At 45.8% G+C, this 11,957-nt stretch overlaps 1 protein-coding gene across 1 annotated transcript in view; it reads right to left on the bottom strand.

Moving 5' to 3' along the window:
* Positions 1–7,831: 7,831 nt before the first annotated feature.
* The window catches only part of LOC123796043 (guanylate cyclase 2G-like), a 36,274-nt gene continuing 32,148 nt past the window's right edge, over positions 7,832–11,957 (bottom strand). The window contains 2 exon segments of the mRNA XM_087862504.1: positions 7,832–7,961; positions 8,289–8,465. The gene's annotated coding sequence lies outside the window, so the exon portion shown is untranslated.

Raw genomic sequence — 11,957 nt, 5'->3', positions numbered from 1 at the left:
GCAGACCACTCAGTCTCCCTTGTTTGTTGACTGCAAATGTTGTTCGTAGCCAAAGGGCAAGTAAGCGGGAGCAACCTCAGCGGAGGAAAGGCCTCATTATAGGTGAAATCTTGATTTCCTTGGGCTTTGCTGATAAGCTTAAATGGACAGTCAGCAATGGCCTAGGGGGTGAGGGCCCATCAAGGTTGAATTTCGCTGCAAAGGAAATCTTTAAAAAATAATAATAAAATCTATCGAGCTCTTATGATCAGTAGGGCACCAGATGAAACACCTCATATAAATGTTCACATTTAATCCCCACATTTACCCTTGGAAGGCAGTATTATCACCATTCCCATTTACTGGTGATAAAACCAGGCCCCTAGATCAGACAGCCGGTACAATTCAAAGCTTAGTCATACTGCTGCCTTCTAGAAAAATCTTCTCCTCACCTGAAGTCTGTTGATCAAATACAGTATGTGAGGGCCAGGCTCAGCAAACTGGGGAGTTGATGCCCCCCCTTCCCTTTCACTTCTTTCCATGCATCTCCATACCCACCCAAACACCTAACATCATAATAACCTCCCACCATTTCCCCCATGAACTTCTCCAAGATGTCCCCCATGCCACCAAAGGCTGAGGGCTATCAGAAAGATGAGAAGGCATCATGGTGTGTTTCAGACAGGCTGGATGGAAGAGAAGGCAGAGGGGAAGCGAAAAGATATTTAGATGAATTGAGATGAGGTCCTAGTGCCCCCAAGCCAATGGGCCTCTGTCTCTTCTCCCTGGGCACTTAGATGCAGGAGAAGGGACTCCATAGAGGAAATATGGGCATTATAATTCCTGGGCTTGTACTTGCTGTTGCTTTATAGAAGACTAGACTGGGGTGTTCCAGCAGAAGCCAGGAGACCATTTGCTGCTAAGAGAAAAGAGGTATCCCCCAAGGCATTGGGCTAGTTGGGAACTAAGATGTTTTCTGTTATAGATTCCCCGTTAACCTTTTGAGGGAGCCATACAACTCTTGTCTGAAGGAAGAAGACCTGGGAGTCGCAAGAGCCTCCACATGGACCTTAGCGGTCTCCACACACCACAGCACAGAGATGCACTCATCCCGTCAGCTTCCTCAACCTCTCCATCAGAGACCCAAATGGGGCAGGTGGGGTGCACTAAGTTGGTCTTGCCTTGACTGGAATGGTGCCTCTCTTTTGCAAATCGTACCCTCCCGATGCCAGCAGGGTGCCTGCAGTGCTCTGAGAGACGTGAATCCGGAGAGCTGCCATAAAGCAGTTACTGCCTCGTTCGTTACTGACTTGGTTGTGACTTCCATCCGGGGGTCAGTGGGCAGGGGCTGCTGTGCAGAGGGAAGGCTACACTGCTCAAATTCTTGGGCTGCCAGCACCTCTCATTAAAGCTAATCACAGACAACCTCTCTGAAGTCTGGGACACTTGGGGTAAGACCCCACCAACCATCCAGACATTCTTCAGACACTATTGACATTGCTCACGCTTTTACATGTTCAGTTTAGAAACAGCAGACAGAACTAACTTCACATGCAAGCTGGTACTCCTCATGGATGGAGGTCCACGGGGCTCCTCAGGCTTCCTGGGATGGTACTGGAGCTCGGACACATCACTGAAAACATGGTTCACAACCAGCACTGTGTCCAGAATCAGGTTTGGAGCCTACATCAGCAGTCCCACTTTCAAGATTTATCCTCAAAAATCTTGACTCAGAAGTTTAAAGCGAGGTTTAAATCAGAGTTCGAGACTTGGCCGATTAACTTGAACAATGAAGTCATCAGAAGAAAAAATATGTATGTTTTTATATATTGTGGAAAATTTAGAAATCTGAAAGAATGTTAACCTAAACATTTTGATTCTTAAATCCCTAAGTAATTATTTTTTTCTAGCTAATAAACATCTCCGCTAATATATAGCATATATTGTCTAGCAATAATTAATGCAATAAAATTACTGTAAAGCAAAAGAATATGATATCCTCTGGAGTTCCTGGCCATAGATTAATTCTGCATCACCAAAACTATACTCTGCATCAGGGATGGGCAAATTCCACCCACCAGCCAAATCCAGCCCACCACTTGTGCTTACAAATAAAGTTTTATTGGAACATGGCTACACCCATCATTCACTTATAAATGGCTGCTTTCACACTACAACAGTAGTTAAGTAACAGAGATTATGGCCCATGAAGCCTAAAATATTTACTGTCCCGCCCTGAACAGAAAAGCTTGCTGACTCCTGTTTTTCCTTTAAATGACCTTATTATATGTGTACCTGACAGTTGAGAATTGAAAATCTTGGAAGGAAGTTGTCATGTGTGTTTCCATAGAAAGCACGGTGCAAAACCCTGTCTGCAAAGTTTGCGATCAATGTTGTCTGAGGTGGATAATGATCTTATCCCCCAAACGGAAAACAGTAGACGAAATGAAAATGGGTCTTCTAAAAATACCCTCCGGTGAAAGATGGGGGGGCGGGGGACAGTGACATTGTGTTTGCCAAGTGCTGTAAATGACACCCACGCAGACTGCTGCTTTCCGTTCTGGATGCCATGTTCACAGTGTGTCCGAACAGACGGTAGCTGGGCAGGGCGATTCCCACCACGCCAGCCAGCACGGGACCTACAAGGAGGAGAACGGAAGGGCGCCCCCATCTGCGGTTCCCAAGGGCTGGACCGCATGGCGCACGTTGTCAGTAAAGGCAGTTCAGCAGGTATCTAAGTGCCCTCTTCAGGCGGCGTGTGGCCGCAGGTCTTCGGGTTTACAGGGAGGCGACCCACAGAGCCCATGGACTTCTGGTGGGAAACAACGTCCTCAGTTGAGGACGAGCTGAATGTTTGTAACCCCCTCCCTCCTGCGCTCGCAGAAGCCCTACCCCTCGAGGTGATGGGATTAGCAGGCAGGGCCTCGGGGAGGTACGGAGGTTTAGACGCGGACGTGATGGTAGAGCCCTGGGGCGGGGGGTGGGGGGTGGGGGGATTAGGGATTAGTGCCCAGGAAGCCGGGACACCACAGCTCACCCTCTTTGCTAGGTGAGGACACAGCCAGAAGGCAGCCCTGGGTGAGCTAGGAGGAGGGTCCTCACCAAAACCGACCGTGCCGAAACCCTGATCTTGAACTTCCTGCCTCGGGGACTGTGAGAAAATTAATGTCTGTGGTGTAAGCCGCCGAGTCTGGGGTATTTTGTTTTAACAACCAAGCCAAGACAGAAATTAATGATGATGTTCTTCGTGCACTAGAGATGTAAACAAAACAACCGCGGCACAAGTGTGGGAGTGATTAATTCTGATGAGGGGCCAGCTTTTATTCTAGTCAAGCCTTGGAGACAGGTAGGCGCAGGTCTCGCTACATACCCTACAGGGCCCAGGCTAAAATGAAAGTAAGGAACCCCTCATTCAAAACCTATTAAGAAATTAATTAAGAAAATAAATAATAATTATTATAATATTGTAACAATACAATATTATAGTACTAATTATAGTAATAATATTATGATAACATTAATAATTAAGAAACGAAGAAGAGCATTAAACCAAGTACTGGTTGCTTCTGCACAGGTCACGTGCCCATGAGTTTGACCAAAAATGGACCAGATCAAAGGGCATTTGATACAGAGGCATGGGGGTCGGGGGGGCGGGGTTGGGGAAGCAGCCCCATATAACTGTCCTGCTTTTCGGTCTCCTCCTAACTTTTGGTTCAACACCTTGGAGTCTCTGGGTGTCTTCGCTGTCACCAAGTAATCTGGCTAGCTGGAAATACATTTACAGAGACCATTCAACCTTTTGTTGCCCTTGTAGATGTTACCATTCAGCTTCAGGGTTCTCAAAACCTCAGACCCAGCACTTGAATCCAGAACCACCTGGCCCCATACCTGGACCCGAAGGCCCAGCGCTGTCTACTTGTGTGGATGCCAGTCCTGAGCCTGAGCTTCTCCTCGGGCACCTGCCCGATCTGGAAGTCGACAGTGGCACTGAGGAAGTGCAAGGACATCGTGGCAGTCTCGTCCACGTGCTGGATTCCATTGCGGATGGGAAGTCCACTAGCCACCATGTACGCATCTCCAATGGTTTCCACCTGAAAATAAAGCAGCAAAGTGGCCTTGCTCTGAGGCCCCCCGCTTTGAAGAGTCGCGCTCCCTGACCTCCACTCCCTCCATGTCCCAGCATTTCCACAGGTTTCTGCCCTCGTTCTGTTTCTCCCACAGAGCCTTCCTTCCCTGAGCCCTCCTGCACACAGCTACTGCTTTCTCCTCTGAACTCTGATAGTGGTGGCGACCATATTTCCTCAACTCAAGTTCAAAACCAGTTAAACAGGCAGCAGTGTACGAATGGGGTACATCTTGAAGGATCACATGCATCCATCGAGTGGAATTCGTCTTACCCAATCTGAAAAGTCTTCACCCCATGCAAGGGCTCTTAGACACATTTATATAGGTGTATACATGAGACACAATATATATGCTTATACTTATTCATAAATGCATATATCTGCCTAATTTGTCCTCTTCTCTCCCCTAATAAATTCACCTTTCAGATCCCTCCTTCGCAATAGAGAATAAATGACCAGCGTAAACTTGAAAGTTACTGCCCTTTCCAGTTACATTTGCATTTTAACAGAATCCAAAAATGAAGCAGTAAAGGGGAGATTTCAGGCATTAGCCAGGCAGTAAACACACCTCTATTGGTCACCCCAGAATTACACAAAATCAACCAGTACCCAAGTCCGATTGCTTCTAGGCTACCTCTCCCCACCATGGGGACATACGTCCTTTAGACACTGAAACCGATTTAGTATTAGCTGGTGGAAAACATAACAGAGAAGATAACACCAAGAGGAAATCCCAGAGGACGCCCTCCTAGGCCGATCAGCTTCCGTCTTGGGATACGTGAGACCTACCCTTTGAGATTATCCACACCACCTTTTCTTTCACCCTTAAACAGAGGCATATCTTTGGGGACCACTGGGGGATAACCATTAAGGAATATGTCCCTGGGGGACATGACCACACTGTCCCCCAAATCTCCCCAGCCCCGGGGCCACAGGCAGAGCCTTGCAAATGGTCAGAGCTTGAGCACCTGTGGCTGCACCAGGCATGCGTGAGGTTGGGCACCCTGCAGTTGGGATCCGGCCCCACCAGAAACTCAGAAAACACCCAAAGCAGCTATCATCACTACCGCTTGAGTGAAGGCAAATTATTCATTTTTGCTCTCCTTCCTGGAAAAATAATCTTTTATGCTGGGTGACCACTAGGCAGATCATTGTTTCTCACTTTAGCCTCAAGTCTGATAGTCCACACGTGAGAGTCTGTCTTCACCTGCACTAAGTATCACAGTGGCAGAAGTGAGACTCACGCAGCGTCCCAAGACAACCTTTAAAGGAGAGTAAATGGGAGCCTCTCTGAATACAAAGGAAATATATTCAGGAGTGGGCTGGAGGAATTAGTCAGTAGAAGGTCAATGCCTCTTTAGACATGTGTTTACTGCAAGATACAATAATGGAAGGAAACAAGGAGCAACTGGTGATTCTTGACAAGCACACACATCGGTGATTAATCAAGCCCTTTCCTAAGAAAACAAACAGGAATAAAATATTGAGTTTCTGCCATGCCCTGAGATAGACTGCCAGCCTGAAATCGAGCCTTCCCCTGGCTGACAGCTAGGGCTGGGTCCACCCTCACTCCTGCTCTGGAGCCCGCCGACAAAGACGGCGTGTCCTCTCCCAGCCCAGGAGCCAACGGTCTCACCTTATACACATCCCATGTTTTAAGGATGTGATCAAATAAACTGTACAGGTCGTTAAGGAGATTCACAACTTGCCAGGGGGAGCTGAGAGAACACAGCTTTGTGAACCCAGCAATGTCGGAGAAAAAGATTGTCGGGGACTCAAAATGTTCTGGTTCCACAGACCTTCCAGCTATGAGCTGTTATCCAATGAAGCTGAAACCAGAGAACAGGGATCGGTTTTGAACAGACTTACTCATCTGGTCCCCTACAAACCCCAGCAGAGTCATCCTTATAGATCCTTTTGTTTCAGTGGGTTAGGTTTTTGGTTAACAAAATCCCACCATCTAAAGGGATTCTTTTGACTCCCATTTCTCCACCTTCATTTTCTCTAAAGACATACTTTCAGTGGTGGGTATAAATTGGAGGAGGGGAGAGCAGGTAAAGAAATGCTTTTACAGTAAGGATTTTCTCCTTGAGAGCATCTCATTTTCCCCTCTTGGTTATAGAGTTTGATGGTAAAGATTCAATCTGCAGATGTGGGAGGGAAAGGAAGCAGCACCAATCCATAAATCAGTATTTTTGCTTTAAGCCACCAATCTCAGCACCCTCAAATCCCCGACCCCACCTCTTTGTCAAGACACACGGGAAGGGTGCTGGAATTTTAGTACCAGATGCTCCTGCCAAGTGTTTAGAGAGAGTACAGATGCAGTTACAACCAAAAATGAAGCGAGTTTTGAATCTGAAGTCATGGGAGCATATCGTATTGTGCAAAGAAAGGTTTTGGAGTACAATCTCAAATACTGGGGAGCTAGCAAATCAGACCCGTGCAGCTAGAGCGCCATCTAGTGGTCGCTCTCCTGTTGCTGCAGCCATCATCTTTTCTGTAAGACATTCTCTAGTGCTGTGAATTCAAGGGCCTTTGCCCCTATCTCCTTTCACAGGGTGAACCAAAAATTACCTGCAAAATGCTTCACCCATTTTAGAAGAACCTGACTTCCTCTTATTAAAGGAACAAAAATAAATGTTCTCTCTGCAGGGAGCCTTTTAGATAGTGATGCTATTACTTCTTGGATCCCTTGAAAAGCTCCCCCACCACCACGCCCCGCCCCACCCTCTGGAATACCATCAGCTGGTTGGTCCTCTCTTCCACCATGTCCTCCAGGTGGTTGGCATACACCTCCGGCTTGCTCACGAGACTGTCTAGGATGCTCACGTGGCTTTAAGAGAACCCCCACATTAACATCTTTTTCCAAGAACTTTAGGGCCACAGTGGAGCACGACTTTCAGCTATACATTCCAAGGAAAGAAAACATGTCTTGCCCTTCAGGTTCTCTGCTTCAGGGCTGCCCATGGACAGCAGTGAAATGACCATGGCAATGAGGCCACGCGGCAGGACAGAGGCTGCCTTCTACCAGCTCTCTGACCTTGACTGCACTCTTCATTTCCATGAGCCTCAGTTTCTTCATCTGGAAAATGAGGATAATAACACATACTTCCCAGGGCTTTTGGGAGGTTCAGGGAGACAGTGGGTACACAACGTCTAAAGCTGTGTGTGACACTTAGCAGGCACTCAACAAATGGTGGCCCTCCCCCACTTCCCAACATGCTCCAGATCATTGTCATGGTCAGTCAAAAATGTAGATTTCAGGACAGGTTTTGTTCTGTTTTGTTTTTCCGAATAACACCAGCTGTTTTCTTTTCAGATGACAGATGTAAGGGGCACTTCTAGATCCCACAGACTTTTGTTTTAGAAGCGTCTTCAGAAAAATCATGTAAATTCCCCATTTTTCAAATGAAGAGACTGAGGCTCACATAGGAAATAGACTTGCCTTAACATAGGAGACCAAATTCTCTGAGTAAAAGTCATGATTGGCCTGAGACATACCATTTAAAACAATTTTGGTGTGGAAAATGCAGAACACAGGGCTGTTGTGTTCAGAACGCCTAGCAGAATGGCCAAGTTAGGAGCAGATGCCAGACTCCCAGCCCGGGGCCCTTCTATCCACTCAAGCTACTTCTAACATGGCTGTACCTGCATATGCTCGATGTGCCGAAAGACGACACAATTATCCTAATATGAAGCAAGCTACTATCGAGGAAATTGCTTGGGAGGCATGAATAATTTAACAGCTTACTCTAAGGTTGGTGAATAGTTTCTTACCCCATAGTCCAACCCCAACTGATGAGTCATGAGCCTCGGAATGAGGGTTTGGAAAACATTCTGGGGCCATGTCGAAATTCCCTGGGAAAGAGAACCTTGATTGATTAGTGCTATCTAGAGCGGACAAAGGAGGACAATGGAAGTGCTGATGTCCGATACATTTTGCATCGTTTGTGAAACAAAGGGAGAATTTATCACTCTACTTTAACCAGCATGTAACACCGTGCTTTGCAGGTGGCAGGCGTCTAGTGGGCAGATGATGAATGAATGAAGGAATGGGTGAATGAATGAATGAGTGGAGGAATGAATGAATGAATGGAGTGAGCCACACAGGAGCAACCACAGCCATATAGTCTTAAAATTCTAATGGTTAAATGATTAGTAGAAAATGTTCCACATCTAACTCACCCTTTGGAACCGGCTTCTTGTAGAAATTTCCTGATGGACGAGAAGTGGGCCTTTTCTCTGGAGATTCATCCCAACGTGCCTTCACCAGGACCACAATCTTCTCCTTGCCCTTCTCCTCCGACAGGGAAGGGAGAAGTGGAACTGACACCACGGGGTCTTTGATTCAGCTGATGATCTCTGAAATTCATGTGGGGTGTAGACAGCCGCATGTCTGAAAACGTTGTATCGCTTAGGACACTTGAAACGTATGTGCTCTTTAATTTGCAAATTGAGTTTTTAAATAAATTGAACAGATTGGAATGTCAGAGAAATCTGAGTATTTTATGAGAAATGCTCTGAAGCCTCCTGGAAAATGAAGAATCCTACTGTAAAACATATAAGCACCTTCTAATGAATCTGTTTTTAGATTAAGTTGTTGCTGTTTTCTAATAGAACTTTTCTTGAAGTAGAGCATATGTATGTCTATGTGACTTCAGGAGTGTCTAGGAATTGGGGGTGCACCTTATGCAATTTGTATTCCATATAAAATGTCACATAAAAGTTATTTTAGCAAATAATAAATGTTACCACCACATGCTGCCTCAGTGTCCAGCTTTGTAAACCTCATTTCTTTCACTTCTGCATTGACTTCTGACATTTATGGAACATTCTGCTTATCCAGGTTTTGTAGCGGAAATAATAATTTGAGAACAATGTATACAAGTTTTGGTATAAAAATACTATGGGTGTAACAACATGAATGAATCTTTTTTATTTATTTAGTTATTATTTGAGAGAGAGATCAGGAGCAGGGGGAGGGGCAGAGGGAGAAGCAGACTCCCCGCTGAGCAGGGAGCTCCTTGTGGGACTTGATCCCAAGACATTACTAAGTATAAAAAGGTAGTCTGAAAAGGCTACACACTGTATGGTTCTGTTTCTATGACATTCCAGAAAAGGCAAAATTATAGAGACAGGAAACAGATGAAAGGCTGTCAGGAGTTTGGGGAGAAGGTGTTGAACAGGTGAGGCACAGGATTTGTTCTGGGTAATGAGACTATGCTAAATGATACTATACAGGTGGGTACATGATACCGTGTATTTGCCAAAACTCATAAAACTTTACAGCACAGAGAGCAAACCTCAAAGAACACAAATTCTTAACAATACCAGGATATTGGACAATCCCAGGATAGCTGAAGACCATGACAAAAGAATGACTTGAGACCATTAAGAATAAACAAAAGGACCCATTCACAATGACTGTTCTAGTCGGCAAGATTGCGTCTCACGAGGGGACAGAATAAGAACTCTGCAAGTGCCACACACATATGCCGGGACTGGATAAGCAAATACATGGATGGCAGATGGTGGGAGCCAGGATCTCCCTGTGGGGAAGGGAGGTTTGGATAAGTGATAGGGAGACTAGGATAAATGAACCATGTGGTAATGATGTTGGAAATGTCAGTATGAATTCATAGGTACACCTGGGTAGATACGGATATGGAAGAGTGTGTACACAGAGGTTAGTGTAAACACATGCCCCTGGGAGGAACTAGACGCAACAACACCCCAGCAGCAATGAGCACACCCAGCGTCTAGGTCTTGGTTTCCAATATCATTCTCCAGTAAAAAGAACCAGGGTTTACGTACCCTTGACACGATGGGACGAGCATGATAATTTACCTCTGAGGCCTTCCTCCCAAGAAGTAGAAGCCCAGTCTAATCATGAGGGAAAAAATAATTAGACAAATCCCAAATGAGAAACATTCTACAAAATACCTGGCCAGGACTCCTCAAAAGCACAATGTCATAAAAATCAAGGATAGTCTCTGAGAAACATTCCTGAGGAGCATGGAGTAATGGCTAAATGCAGTGGGGTGTCCTGGATGGGATGCTGGGGTAGGAAAGGACACTGGGTTAAAAACTAAGGAAGTCTGGGAGCACCTGGGTGGCTCAGTCAGTTAAGCATCCAACTCTTGATTTTGGCTCAGGTCATGATCTCAGGGTTGTGAGATTGAGCCCTGCATCGGGCGCCATGCTGGGTGTGGAGCCTGCTTTAGATTCTCTCTCTCTTTCTCCCTCTGCCCTTCCTTCTCCTCATCTTCTCTAAAAACAAAACAAACAAAACAAAAAACAAAACAAAAACAAAAATAAAAAAGTCTAAGGAAATCCGAATTGTGGCTTTTACTTAATGATAATAACGCAAGTTCGAAAACCGTGTAAAATATTATCTTGTTTTTGTAAATGTACATAGTTGTGTTTCAGTGCACATTTTTCATGCCTAAAAATAATCTGAAATAAAATACACCTTAAAAAAGGATATGCTATGGGTAATTGTGTTTTACGTCCCAAACAAAGTAGAATTTGAGACACGGGACAACAATGGTTTAAGGAAGTGACTGGAGAATTACTATTGCTACATTCTCTGCTTTCCTGTATTCAGCTCTAAGAACTAACATGGAAGAATCAATACAATGATATAAACTTTGAACCATGGGTTCAAATTCACACCGTTGGTCTGCCCCTCTGAACACACACGTTCATGAGCTGGTCACGTGCAACCGTCCTTCAATCTTCAACCATCCACGGTCACGTTATTGTAATTGTTCTTCTTGGGTGTGCATCAGAAGTGGGGATGGGGGGCTTGTTAAAACACAGATTCTGGGCCCACCCCACAGTTTCCAATTCAGAAGGCCTAGGGTTGGGCCTGAAAATCTGCATTTCCGACAAGTACCCCGGGGATGCCCATCCGGCTGGTCCATGGTGGCCCCAGGCCAGTGCCTCTCAAACTATGGGTCTTCAACACCATCTGGGAACTTGACAAAAAGGTAAATTCTTGGGATGCCTGGGTGGCGCAGCAGTTAAGCGTCTGCCTTCGGCTCAGGGCGTGATCCCGGCGTTATGGGATCGAGCCCCACATCAGGCTCCTCCGCTAGGAGCCTGCTTCTTCCTCTCCCACTCCCCCTGACTGTGTTCCCTCTCTCGCTGGCTGTCTCTCTCTATCAAATAGATAAATAAAATCTTTATAAAAAATGTAAATTCTCAGGCCTTGCTCCAGACCTACTGAGTCAGAGACCCTGAGGGTGGGACCCAGCAATTCTGTGTTTCAACAAGTCCTCCAGGTAATTCTGACGCCCACTAACGTTGGAAAAGCACTGGTCTAGTATGTGCAGAGAGTCAATATCTATGCAGTTCCCAGCACCAGGACTGTTTGTAGGGAAGTACAAGAAGTGAACGGAAGAAGTGTGTTTGTCCATAAATTAGGTGCACCTTGTACTTTTCCTGGTTGCAGTCCTGTGTATACATAGTCCCATATGGCCAGCTCTCATCTAACTCTGTGAGCAGAGGACCACGGTGAAGGGCAAACATACCAACTGTATACTGTCTGCCCACCCCCACTGCCAACGCCCCTCTCTGGCCTCCACCCCAATTGGTGCAATCCCATGGCAGCTGAGCCTGGCGAGTATAGATGGGCTCCTTCCTGGGCCGAGTCTGGGAAGATCTACGTAGCTTCTTGGTTCTAAAGTCAGTTGCACTTGGATTTGGGATGAACCTTTTTGGATTAGTCTCCCCTCTGTTTCACCTGACCATAGATAAGAAACTGCAATCTGCTCTTATTTTTATTTTTTAAAGATTTTATTTATTTTTTTGAGAGAGAAAGAGAGCAAGTGAGAGAGAGCCTGAGCTGGC

The sequence above is a fragment of the Ursus americanus genome, chromosome 6, assembly GCF_024610735.1.
Source record: "Ursus americanus isolate L20-20 chromosome 6, mUrsAme1.1.p, whole genome shotgun sequence".
Lineage (NCBI taxonomy): Eukaryota > Metazoa > Chordata > Mammalia > Carnivora > Ursidae > Ursus > Ursus americanus.
The sequence above is the reverse complement of the archived record's forward strand: the minus strand, read 5'-3'. Positions and strand labels throughout refer to the sequence as shown.